The sequence below is a fragment of the Rousettus aegyptiacus genome, unplaced genomic scaffold (assembly GCF_014176215.1).
Source record: "Rousettus aegyptiacus isolate mRouAeg1 unplaced genomic scaffold, mRouAeg1.p scaffold_m13_p_9, whole genome shotgun sequence".
Lineage (NCBI taxonomy): Eukaryota > Metazoa > Chordata > Mammalia > Chiroptera > Pteropodidae > Rousettus > Rousettus aegyptiacus.
This window is the reverse complement of record NW_023416312.1, coordinates 51,589,301-51,601,682: the sequence shown is the minus strand read 5'-3', so window position 1 is coordinate 51,601,682 and position 12,382 is coordinate 51,589,301. Positions and strand designations below refer to the sequence as shown.

General features: G+C 31.8%; 1 protein-coding gene across 7 annotated transcripts in view; it reads right to left on the bottom strand.

Annotated features, from left to right (window-relative positions):
- Window positions 1-12,382, bottom strand: part of PCDH11X (protocadherin 11 X-linked) — an 802,247-nt gene that overhangs the window by 247,150 nt on the left and 542,715 nt on the right. The window lies entirely within an intron of this gene.

Genomic DNA, 12,382 nt, shown 5'->3' with positions numbered 1-12,382 from the left:
AGACTGCATAGAAAGAAAGTGCAATACCTAGAGAGGCTCAGCTGTTCCACCACTTTAGTTCAGATGCCAGATGTGTGTATGTGATGAATCTATTCTGGACATTACAATTTATGGACTCATTTGAGTCATCATAGCCATCTCAACATTTAAATTACTTCACTTCAGTCACCAAACATTGCGAAGCAAAGACTAGTTTTTGTTTCATGCTCCAAAGATTAAGGATAGTTTGCTACATAAAAATAGATCAACCCAAATACTTTTCTACTAGCAGTATGAAATATGCAATTAAGAGATAATTATTTAATTTTGGAGAAACATGGCAAACTGAGTGATATCTCCGGATATCTCCCCTTGAAACAACAATAAGCTGAACATCTAGAACTCAACAAAAAACACCCAAATGCACTTGAGCATGTCGGTGCATGGGATATGCCCATAAGAGCTACTACAGGTCAGAACCCCAGGTGTTGGGCAGTGGACTGGGAGAAATAAAGAAGCTGACTCCCAAAGTCAGCTGAAATTCCTTCTAGGAGGAGGGGGAGGAGAAAAGGTGTGGTCAATTCCCTGAACAGCCCTGCCTGGGAGAGTTGTGAGTTCCATGCAGCTGGCAGCAGGGCCCAATCATCAGGGCAGAAAGCAGAGAAGCAGGACAGCAGAGAAACAACAGTTAATTTTTACCAGTTGAGGTTGCAAAACTGAGGCTGAGCTGCAGACCCCAGCCCACAACACCAAGAGCCCATCCCTCCATATACTCTGAGAACAAAACCATGGAGCCTCAGAGGAATTTGAGCAAACGCTACTGAAACTATTGCTAACACTGACAGGGACTGAAACTGAGAGTAGTGAGAGAGAGATTAAATATCTACATGAAATTAAAAAGGCATTATTAAGGATTTATATAAAGCAAGGATCCAAGATAGATCTTTATATAATGAATGTTCTCTCTGGAAAAAAAGCAGAACACACTTGCTCAGGCAGAGAAATGGTCCATTAAACATCATGAACAACTAAGGTAACAAAGCATCTAAGAAACAAAGAGAAAAATTTCCAGAAAATAAGCTTATAGACATGGAAATATGCAACTTAAATGACATAGAATAAAGGATAGTACTTCTGAAAAAACTCTCTGAGTTCCGAAATGTGTCATAACAACAACTTCAGGAATTCAAAAAACAACTTGATGAGCAGAGTAAGGAGATTGAAACCCTCAAAAATAACAGAATAGGTCTTCTGGAGATTAAACACATAAACACACACACACACACACACACACAACACACACACACTGCAAGAGTTGAAAAATAAAATAGCAATCTTGGGAAATAGAATAGACCAAATGAAGGAAAGAATCAATGAAATCAAAGGCAGAAGTATAGAAATAAACCAGAAGGATGAAGAAAGAAACCGAAGAATGAAAAATAATAAAATAGAAATACAAGAACTAGCTGACACCATCAGGAGAGGAAACATAAGAATAATGGGAATTCTCAAAGGCTAGGTAAAAGAACAGGAACTAGAAAGTATTTTCAGACAAATATGGATGAGAATTTCCCAAATCTAAGGAATGGACTGGAGCTTGGAATGCAAGAAGTCAAGAGAACACCCAATTCTCTCAACCCAAAAAGGCCTTCACCAAGACCCATTGTATTAAAATTATCAAAAATCAATGACAAATACAAAATTCTCAGGGCAGCCAGGAGAAAAAAAATCCTAAATTATAAAAGAAAACCCATTAGATTATCCTCAGACTTCTCAGTGCAAATCTTACAAGCCAGAAAGGAATGGAATCATATGTTTAACCTATTAAGTGAAAGGAACTATGAGCCTAGAATAATGTATCCAGCTAAGCTCTTCTTTAGATATGAAGGAGAAATTAAGACTTTTACGACATACAAAAATTGAAGAAATTCTCCACTACGAGGCCTGCACTACAGGAAATACTGAAAGGGGTCAACTCACCTGAAGCAAAATGACAAAAAAAAATACATAATTAGGAGTAAGGTGACTCTCAGGCAAATAGAAAGAAGTGCAACCCTTACTAAGAACAGAGCAATATAAGCTTAAACGATAGGAAGAGAATTGCTATTGCAAGACAATAATGCACATTCAGCATACATAGGGACAAATTGAGACAACAATGCCTGAAAAGGGGATAATTCAAAGATCAAAATTCACAAAGTGAAATGGAGATAAGGCACATGCAGATGAAAATAGACCACTGTATGTGTGTGTATATAATATAATATAAATAATATAATATAATATAATATAATATAATATAATATAATATAATATATATGTGTGTGTATGTGTATGTATATATACAGCAATATATTAAAAAGATTATATAGCATGATCTAGTAGGCTTCATCCTAGAGGCAAAGAGATGGTTCAACATTTGCAAACTGATTAATGTGTTACATCACATAAACAAATTAAAAAATAAGAATCATATGATCATATCAATAGATGCAGAAAAAGCCTTTGACAAGATACAGAATACATTTATGATCTTAACAAAATCAGTATTGATGGAAAGTACGTTAACATAATAAAGGCCATCTACGACAAGCCCTCAGTCAACATTATACTTAATGATGAAAAACTAAAAACCTTCTCTCTAAGATCAGGAACAAGACAAAGCTGTCCACTATTGCCACTGTTATTGGATATAACATTGGAGATTCTAGCAAGTGCAGTCAGGCAAAAGAAAGCAAAATAGTAAAACCGTCACTATTTGCAGATGACATGATTTTCTATGAAGAAAACCCTAAAGACAGCACTAGAACACTACTAGAAACAATAAGCAAACATGGTAAATTTCTGGATAAAAAATCGACGTTCAAAAATCCATAGCGTTCCTACACAATAACAGTGAAGTGTCAGAAAAAAAAAAGTGGAAAAAATAATTTCTTTTGCAATTGCAACAAAAAGAATAAAATACCTAGGAATAAATTTAACAAAACCTGTGAAGGACCTATATAATGAAAACTACAAGACTCTATTAAAATAAATCGAAGAAGGTATAATGAAATGGAAAGATATTCTGTGTTCTTGGATTGGAGCAATCAACATAGTTAAAATGACCATATTACCTAAAGCGTTATACAGATTTATTATAATCCTCATCAAAAGCCCATCAGCATTTTTTAAAGAAATAGAACAAAAATCATTAAATTAATATGGAAGCACAAAAGACCCTGAATTGCCAAAGCCATCCTGAGACAAAAGAATGAGGCTGGAGGCATCACTCTGACCAACCTCGAATTATAATACAAAGTGACAATAATCAAACTGGCATGATATTGGCAGCAAAACAGACACGCAGACAAATGGAACAGAATCAAGAGTCCAGAAGTAAATCCATATTTATATGGGCAAATGATTTTTAACAAAAAACCAAAACATACAATGGAGAAAGGAAAACAGTATGGAGGTTCCTTAAAAAACTAAGAATTGATCTACTATGTGACCCAGCAATCCCTCTACTGATTATTTACCCCAAAAACTTGAAAACCCATACCCAAAAAGACATTTGCACACCGATGTTCATAGCATCATTATTCACAGTGGCCAGGACATGGAAGCAACCAAAGTGTCCAATAATAGATGATTGGTTAAAGAAGCTGTGGTACATATATACAATGGAATATTACTCAGCCATAAGAAGAGATGAAATACCTCCATTTGTGACGACATGGATAGATGTTGAGATAATCATGCTAAGAGAAATAAGCCAGACAGAAAAAGTTGAAAATCACATAATGTTAGTTATATGTGGGATATAAACCTAAAAGCAACAAATGAGCAGGACAAACAAATAGAGATTCATGTCCATGGACAGTAGACTAGTGATTATCAGATGGTAGGGGGTAGGTAAGGAGAGGGGAGGTAGACAGGGTAAAGAGGGTCAAATATGTGGTCACAGAAAGAAATCTTACTATGGTAGGTGAACACACATTGTAAATATATATATGCTTTACTGTTATTGTGTACAACTGAAACTTATTGGATTTGGTTAACCAATGTCACCATAAAAATAAATTATTTAATTAATTAAAACATATATAGATAATTTTTAAGAAATGTTTACATATAAAAGGTCACAGAAAGTACTAGGATTTTCCATGACAGAATACAGGTACTTTTGCAAATTTTAGTTTGACAGTCTACAATCTCTTCAGATGGAAATGTAAAAACATTTGAAGATCTGTATTATAGACTGAACGTTTCCTGCCCATCAAAATTCATATGTTGATATTTACAGGTGGAGTTCCCAACATGATAGTATTTAGAAGTTGGTCTTTGGGAGATGACTGGTCATGAGGGTGGAGCCCTCATTAATGAGATTAGTGTCCTTATATAGTGTCCCTCTGCCATGTGAGGAAGCTAATTTTGTCAGTTCAGCAAAGTTGGATTTGACTGTTCTCTGTCTAAGAAGCCTATGCTCATTTAATTATAGGTTAAAACTCATTTATTCCAAAAAAATATTTTAATTAGTCGTTAAAATATTTTTATCCACTTCAAGTAAAATATATAAACATTTTTACTCACAATTTTTTTAAAAATACAGGAAATAGAAAAATTGCATTTTAAAATGCTTGAAGCATTACATTGCGGACATTTATTTACAAAAAGCAATTGTATATAACTTAAGGGTAACAATACATAGATTAAAAATTATCATGTGTAAAATAATCCAGTTTAGCACATTACAAATTTATAATTGTACCATAATGCATAACTGTTAAGACATATTTTAGCTCTTTTATGACACAAGTAATATATGACACAAGTAATATATTTCAAGTATATATATATTCATATATATATAAAATGTACCATATATATAGTACATGGTAGGTATATTATGTGTCTAGTGTGTGTATATATATATGTATGTTTTTTTACCATTTAATTTTTTAAAGTATTATACCTAGATAAAAGAATCTATGAATAAGAAAACAATTACTGGTGACAAAAATAAATTAATCTAGAATTTACAATGTGCTGGTTAATTATGGAGTCAGGTTTCAACAGAATTAAAATTGCCAACGAATAGAAGGAAAATTGTGTCAAATGTAGAAGTAGGGGATATATATGTTACTTTCTGATGTGAAGGAAATGGATTTTCATGTTCATTTGCTTATCAGTGCAGAAAAGAACAAGGTAATTTAAGTTTAAAAAATGTTATCCCATCCTAGAACACCTGTACTAGTAGTAACTTAACTAAAAGCCTTTGAAAAGGAATACCCTAGAGTTAATCTGTAATTGGCCTGCTCATGTACTCATCTCCAACCCTCTTGACGCTCATAAATTGAATCCACTTAGGGGTAAATAAAATAGAATAAATGGGTTTGTAAGGACTCCCTTTAGTGAACAAAACTGCTTTTGATCTCTTCCTGAATGCACACAAAAACACCACAAGCACTAGCACTATGTTCCAGAAATGCAGTTATTCTATTGGACATTATCGCATATATACCTTTGATGTTTCAAAAGTAAAGAAGTAATATTAATAAATTAACTTTATATTAACTTTAACAGATAATAGAATGTCTCAAGTGGAGAACAAAATATGTTATTTCATCATTGATGTCTCAATATCATTTTAAAATAGTATAAAATTCTTACTGGGGATTTGATTTCTTTCTCAATTAACGGTTTCAAAGTTTACAGTCTGACAGTGTTTTACCTGTTTTTATAATCCATAGAAGGCATTCAAATATTACCAATTAGATATAGTATTCTATTTTTTATTCACGAAATTCACAAGTTGCTCTATATTTGCACACGTCATTTTATAAAATCTCCAAGAAATATTTCCATAAATGAAATTATTAGAATTTAATTGTTAAGGAATTGTTTTAAAGGGCTTCTGAAAAATGTAACTTTTAATGGAAAAGAACGGTTTACTTTTTTTCCCTACGGTTACTTTAATGATTCCTATTTAAGCTTGCATTTTGCAATTTGTGACACTTCCAGATAGAACTGAACATAAAATAATTATTTGAACTTAATTTATGAATCCTTTGTAGTAAATTTTGGAAACTGGATTTAACTCATTTGCTTTTTATTTTTTAATTTTTTCAGTGGTTGAATCCTTTATCTCTGAGGGCACATTTTTACTCAGATTAATCATATGAAGATATTCAAAATGCAGAAGTATTTTTCTTATCCAATATATTTAGAAACAATCATGAAAATAATTTCTTAAGTCACTCTAAGAGAAGAATGAATAATTTCCTTTTTTCAAATGTTGAAGATGATTGCTGTACAATATAAAAGAGCTATTACATTAATGACCATGTTGCAATTTGTCTGTGAGCACCCCCTCAAGGAAGCTGTGGCGTACAAATTAAACAATCTATTAACTGTAATGGTAACTTTATGGAATAGAAATAAATCCTGGATCATTCATGAATAAATATCTGTACCTAATGGATAGTTATTTTTCTGCTGGAAATAGAAAAAATCCACAGGATACCTTTCCTTATAATCTTCTTGCCTTGTTTTTAGTTCAAATCAATCAAAATTCCAGAATGAATAAATGCTCAGAAATAATACTGGTGTCACCTGGATGAATCATTTACAAGCAAACTATCAAATTCTCAACATTCCTGTGTTCATTATACTTCACGAAGGCATGATTTCATGCTGAGCATTAGGTGAATATTGTTATATTTCCATAACATGATGTAAGTGGCATTTTAGAAAGGTTAAGCTGGCAGCAAAGAGGTTGCATGCAGATAGGCCAGTCGGTGAATTTCATTATGAATGTTTGAGTATCATGTTTCAGAGAGCTCATTAGAATTACCTGTCAAAGTTTTCATACTAATCATACAACCTTGCACTTCTTCTCACTCCAATTCTAATATATTCTGACCCAACCTACCTTAGATTCTCTGCCATTGCCAGTAACTCTGATTAGAAGGGGTAAAAATAGGTAAGGTTATTATTTTTTTTAAGATTACCACATGTAGGGTTGTTTTTAATTCATACATCAAACATTATCAATATTAAACTATTAAGCATATGTTGAGCTTCTGAGTTCCCATATTTTATAATAATCAACAACTTCTTCTGGATCTCAGAGGTTGTCTACATTTTCCCATGGGTACTATTTCTTATCAAGGGAATTTATAATTATTCAATATATCATAAAATAAAATGTGAAAATATCTTAGAAACTCAACTTGAGATTTTCATATGCATTATAAGGCCAGCACACATATCTCACTTGTAGGTCATAATCCCCAGTGTAAAATTCCCAGATGACATATTTTATAGTAGATCTTTACTATTTGACCCTATACTTTGTAGACATAAAACTTCCTACTGTTCAATTTGAGTCATCTCGCAGGATAGATCAGTTCACCTAATCGTTTTTTTCACTGTTCCATTTCATAAAATTTGAATGATCTGTCTTATTTCTCATTTTCCCTTTCACATTCTGTTCCTAAAGTTTTTACCCTTTATGGCTTTTATTTTTTTTAATGCCATATCATATTACTATCATATACAGGAAGTTATTCACAATGCTCAATTGTCCCAGAATCATATCTTCCTTTAGCTCTGACTATTTACCTACTACATTTTTCCATGGCACTTGGTAATTTTTTTAAATTTATTTTATTTATTTAATTTTGGCAAATAAGTCAGACATATTTCTTTAATGGTTAGAAGGTTATGTGGTGTTACATGAGGAGATATTTCCTTGAGTCTTGATTCATTTAAGCTCAATCAAAATGAAAATAATCTACTTGTAGACAGGTATAATGAAGCTTCTTCTTTCTAGAATGTTGGTGATTATAAATTGTAAAATTGGCAATTGCCAGAGTTCTGTGAACTTTCAAATTAAACAGTATTGTTACAAGTGTACAAAAGCACAATTGTGTGACTAACAATGAAAACAGAAAAAAAATTGAAACTTAACATGCTTTGAAACTGGCATGTGCCCAAAAATGACATTCAGTAATATTAAATACAGATGTTAAAACTAAAAGCAGACCAGGACAACGGTCTCAAAGATTAAACCCAAACATCAATTTAAAAAAAAGAAAGTAGAAGAAACATCTATGTTGTTTTGTTGCTAATCATGACTAGGTTTAGTGACTTACGTTTAAATTTAGGATTTACCATAGGGCCTTCATTATCCAGAAACAGTTATATGGCAGACTCATACTATTAAAAAGAAAGCCATAACAGAAAACAAGACAGAAATAAAAGGCATGTAAATTGCTAAAATATGTATCATTAAGTTCATGCTCGGAATATCTACCTTACTCTCCTTTAACAACTTTGGTTATCTGGTTCGTTAGCTCAAAGTGTATTAGAAAAGTTGGTAGCTGCTAGAAATGAAAATATTGACAGAAGGAGAAATTTCCACCCATTATCTCTAGATCTGTTTCCTGTATCTATAGAATAAGTGTGATTCTTCTACATGACAAGCCTGCCAGTGTTTGGATATACTTAAGCCTCATGCACTTATATTCAAATTTCAATTTAAAATTTCCATCCTAATTTGGCATGGTTTTCAGAACCTTTTCCATTCTATTAACTTTTTTCCTTTTTGCCCATATAATTTACTTACATAATAAACAAAGTCAAACTTAAGTATTTAACTCTCAATTGCTAGAGATAACAGCAATAGATGTTATCTATGATAGATGTTATCTATCATAAGAGATGATAAATTTATAAATCACATATGTTACAAATAATCGTTTTATTTTTTAAAAGATTAGTCAATATTTAACATTTTCTAGTTGTTAAATTATTTAAATTTTGTTTCCATAAGAGAAGCCACAAGTTTTGTTTTAAATAATGTTTTGCCTCAGATGTTACTTTATATTTGCAAAATAATTTTTCCATTGCCATAGTTGTACATGTCTGTTTCATTGATGTATTTTAAAGAAACCAAATGTCATTCAAGCAACAGATGGGTTTCTGATTTGAATTATATAAGCTGGAATCATTACAATACAGTGAAAGATAAAATACTTGGCATTGTCATTAATTGCACAAACACTTGGAACAAAATATTCTCTTGTTTAACGTTAATAGAAACCCACAACAAAAAAATGTGGTGGCACAACAGTATGGTGGTTACCAGAGGGGAAGGGAGGTGGGAGAAACAAGAAGAGGATAAAGGTAGTCAAATGCATGGTGGCGAGCACACAATACAATATACAGATGATGTATTATAGGATTGCACACTTGAAACATATATGATGTTATTAACCAAATGTTACCCCAATAAATTTAATTTTAAAAAGGATAAAAAATAAATACAAATAAAAAGAGTTTGTGATTGTGATCAAATATCAGTTTAATAATAATAATGACTAGAACATTTCATAATAAAATATGAGTGTGCACATCAGCTAGCACACTAATTTCTTTAGCATGTTGTACCAAACATTGGTAACCTGTTTGTTTTAGACCTTTCTAGAATATATAAATGATGTTTAACTTTACCTTCTTCACCTGGTGCTCATTAACACAACAAAAACAACTGCTACTCATATAAAATGTGTTACTTCTTGGAAATTAATATGAGATTAAAAGATCAATGTTTTCTTTGAACTCTTCTTACCTTTTTTTAAATATTTTGGGTTCTATGATTTCCATTTGTAATCAAAAAGCAAACAAGTAACTGGATCTTCAAACAGTGGGAATTGTCAGTGATATAAGATAGTAGCAAGCAGCACAGGGGTAAATGTAGTTAAGGGTGGCAGGAAAAGAAACTGCAAATAATTAATATCTTTAATGCTATTCTCAAATTTTATTATGGAGTTTTCTAAAAGCAAACCACCCCCTATTTTACATACAAACAAGAATGTTCCAATATTCCATCTACCACACCTACTTATCCTACACACATACAAATGGCATTAAATAACTTCAAAGTGATCAAGTTACAAAATTTAAAAAAACAACAAATTATTATCATGCTATGGTCCCAGGAGAAAATTGATATGGCACTACTCTTTTCATTGTTTTTAAAAGTTACATATATGTATCTCTTAAATATATCTAAACTGAGAATGAAATAGAAAAACAAATAGATTTAGTCTCTTAACTTAAAACTCTCAAATCAACCTTACATATTTATCTTAAATATATTATCTAGACCTATTGTAATATTACCTTTGTTGCCTTTCATTACATTTAGAAATTAGGGAGAAAAAGAAATGTAATTTTGACAAAATTAATAGCTAGTTAATGCAATCAGCTATACAGTGGTTTTGAAAACACTAGATCATACAAATCATCAAGTTAATGTATTAATAATGTAAATTCCTGTGTCCCAACAATCAAATATTCTGATTGAGTAAGTCTAAGATATGATTCGGAAGCTGAAGCATATGATTTCATGACCACAATTTCTGGGCCGGAGGGGGCAGGGAGGAGGGGAAGGGAAAATAAGATACAATGATTAAATTTTTTAAATATTTTTAAATAGAAGATTTATTTGACATTTTACAGCTAACTAACCTCATTAAAATAATAGAATTCTAATAACATACTCTCATTAGAAAATTTAAGAAAATTATTATAATTTTCCTAGAATAGATATTTTCTTTTTGCAACAATATTTTATTTAATCCCATATGCTATCTTGACATTCATGGAGAGAAACGAATAAAGGCAACTCTTAGTGAATTTACTAAAGGGAAGCTGAATATACTACCTATAAAAATTAATAAACAGAACCCTCATTTAAAGTGAATTTGAAAGGCTAGAAGGAGGAACTCCCATACATCACATCAATCACAACACACAAAAAGGGAAACTCATTTGTAATAGCCCTTTCCCACTTCTTTGTCACCTCTATAAAAGAGCTTCATTCTTCTTGTTTTAGTGGACTTATACATGGCTCGCCAAGGTTGCATGTACCAGCTTGCAATTCCTCGTTGTTCCTGAATAAATCCATTTAATGGAGAAATACCTGATTGATATTTTGTTTATGATAAACATATTTGGTGGCCCTTATGATGATCCAGAGAAGACCCCTGATAGCTCCAAGGCTGGTGAGCAAACAGGTGAGGCACCCACTGAGCTCATTGAACTTGCTGTTTTTTCATGGACCCTGGAGTTTGAGGGTAAGTTTCCTCCTGGATCTGAGTCTCCATCTTCTTTGTATTCTGAAGCTTTCCAGGCTCCCTATTCTGTATCTGGTCATAGGCTTCATAATTTTCTGTTAAAGTCCCTATTTGTCTGTAAGTACTCATTTTGGCACTTGGACATGACTCCTTCAAGATTAGGCTGTCTCTTGAGATGTCACTAGCTTTCAGACTGATTCCCTTTGGAATCAGACTCTTTCTACTAAAATTAGCTGGTCCTCAGTCCAGTTCTAGACCAGACTATTTCACTAAAACTACCAAAAGTTCTTATTTCTGAAGTTCATTCTACAGTTTGATTTTAGATATACAAATTGAAAAAATCCTACAAAATACAGTAGATCATATTTTACAATTTTAAATGAAGAGTGTCATCTCTAGAGCTCTTAAGTTCCTATTATATTTAAAAATAATATCTTTTAGTGCTTTCCACTTATATCTTAACAATTCTTCAGTAAGTGAACATAATTGTAACTAGAAATTATATAGAATATTTTCTCAAATGTCTGAAAATGTTTTTAGTATTATTGTTTTCCATCACTACTGTGTAAAGATCTATTTTGAAAAGAATCATATTGAACACATTTTTTTCAAACTTTTAAGTAAAATATAAGTGACTCATAAGTAAATGACCTAAGAGCCATGAGTGTCATGAGTAAGATCTGGTGACACTTTAGGAAATGCCAGTAGGTGATGTTTAAATTTAGAGAGAACATTAAAGTTTGAAACATTAAGTTATTGTTATAAATAAGTAAATATTTTTTTTCAAAAAGTAATACTGAAAAAATGAATAGCCAAGTGCTATTTGTTGACAGAAGAAGAATGTACCAGAATTCTAACATTTGCTTCCACTTTGAAGTCAGCCACTGGAAAACAGTTTGCTAATCAAGATTTCACGTTTACTTAGCAACCATGGGCAACCAGGCAACTTAAAATTCTTCACAGTTTCCTAATAGAAATATGGTACAAAAGAATGAATTTAGCTCTATTGTTGAAAGATGAATTTGCTATATATTAGTGTTGCTGGATATTTTTGTTTCAATAGCATCATGGAACTGCAAATTTTCAAATTTTTCAGTGTGCTTAGGTTAAATTAGATTAATTTTCATTTTCCTATGAAATAGCCTATCCATGGTTTGGTTGTGGCAATAAAGCAAAATAATTACACCACATTAAGAAAATAACAAGTAGCCTGATGATAAAAATTTAACTCTAAGGTTAAAAGTTGATCATAAGAAATGTAATAAATTTAAATT